Here is a 1,826-nt window from a genome sequence, read left to right as displayed (position 1 = left end):
TTTTGACTTAATTTCTGTATATGAAGAAAGGCAAGGGTCTAATCCATGAATATGGGATTTCTTTCTATATAATTTTTTCTTAAAAAATTTTTTTAGCGATTTTTATAGTTTTCAGTATACAAGTCTATCACCTATTTGGTTTTTATTTCTAAGATTTTATTCATTTTGGTGCTACAAAAAATTTACTTTTTTCCTTTTGAATTGCTCATTGTTAATACAGAGAAACACAACTAATTTTTGTGTGTTGATTTTGTATCCTGTAATTACTGAATTTATTGATTAGTTCTAACAAGTCTTTTGGGGTGTGTATAGCATCTTTAGGGTTTTCCACATATAAGATCATGTTGTTTATGGACAGAGATAATTTTACTTCTTCCTATGCAATTTGGAGGCCTTTTATTTCTTTTTCTTGGCTAACTGCTCTGGCAAGGACTTCCAGTACTATGTTGAATAGAATTGGTGAAAGCGGATAGCCTTGTCTTAATCTAATCTTAGACAAAAAGCTTTTGGTCTTTCATCCTGGAGTATGATGTCAGCTGTGGGTTTTTCATATGTTGTGTGGCCTTTGTTTTGTTGAGGTAGTTTCCTTCTATTCCTACTGTGTTGAGTGTTTTTCTTTTTTTTCAAATCATAAAGGGGTGTTGAATTTTATCAAATGCTTTTCTAAATCAATTGAGATGATCATGTTTTCTTTTTCTTTAATCCTATTAATGTGGTATATATTACACAGACTAATTTTGTATGATGAACCATCCTTGCACTGCAGGAATAAATCTCACTTGGTCATGCCGTAAAATTCTTTTAATATGCTGTTGATTTTGATTTGGTAGTATTTCATTGAGGATTTTTGTATCAGTATTGCCTTAGGCTGTTTTGTGCTGCTATAACAGAAGAATGGAGGCAGGGTAAATGGAAAAGAAAATAAATTTATTTCTTCAGTTCTTGAGGCTGGGAATTCCAAGACTAAGACACTGGCATCTGGTGTCTTCTTGCTGTGTCATCACATGGCAAAGGGCAGAGAGGGCAAGAAGGGGCCAAACTCACCCTTTTGTAACAACATTAATTCCACCCATGAGGGTGGAGCCTTCCTCCCTTAATCACCTCTTAAAGGTCCCACGCCTCTTAATACTGTTATAATGGAAATTAAATTTCAACATAATTTTGGAGGAGACAAACATTCAAACCATAGCAAATGTTCATAAGGGATATTAGCGTATAGTTTTCTTTTCTAGTAGTATCATTGTCTAGCTGTGGTATCAGGGTATGCTGGCATTATAGACTGAGTCTAAAAGTGTTATATATATTGTTCAGTTTTTTGGGGAAGAGTCTGAAAGGTTTGGTATAAATTCTTCTTCTTCTTTCTTTTTTTTTTCCCCAGATGGGTCTACCTGTCACCCAGGCTGGAGTGAAATGGCATGATTAAAGCTTTATGTAGCCTCAAACTCCTAGGCTCAAGCAATCCTCCTGCCTCAGCCTTCCAAGTAGCTGGGAATATAGGCACGTGCCACAATGCCTGGCTGATTTTATTTTTTAGAGACGAGATCTCGCTGGAAAGTAGTGGCATGATCACAGCTCCTCACTTCAACCTCCAACTCCTGGGATCAAGCAATCCTCCTGCCTCAGCATCCTGAGTAGCTAGGACTACAGGTGCATGCCACCATATCAGGTTAATTTTTAAATTTTGTGTAGAAACACGTCTCACTATGTTGCCCAGGCTGGTTTGAACTCCTGGCCTTAAGTGATCCTCCCAGCTTGGTCTCCCAAAGTATTGGGATTACAGGTGTGACCTGCTCCTCCAGAGCCAGGCCCTTGGCTAATTTAAAAAA

The 1,826-nt window shown here is 37.2% G+C and overlaps 1 protein-coding gene across 1 annotated transcript in view; it reads right to left on the bottom strand.

The window, feature by feature from the left end:
• LOC105819541 (TRAF family member-associated NF-kappa-B activator-like) overlaps positions 1 to 1,826 on the bottom strand; it is an 82,752-nt gene that overhangs the window by 46,128 nt on the left and 34,798 nt on the right. The gene's annotated exons all lie outside the window — the stretch shown is intronic.

The sequence above is a fragment of the Propithecus coquereli genome, unplaced genomic scaffold, assembly GCF_000956105.1.
Source record: "Propithecus coquereli isolate 6110/MARCELLA unplaced genomic scaffold, Pcoq_1.0 Scaffold49, whole genome shotgun sequence".
NCBI classification, from domain to species: Eukaryota; Metazoa; Chordata; class Mammalia; order Primates; family Indriidae; genus Propithecus; species Propithecus coquereli.
Note: the sequence above shows the minus strand (reverse complement) of the source record. Positions and strands in the feature narration are given on the sequence as shown.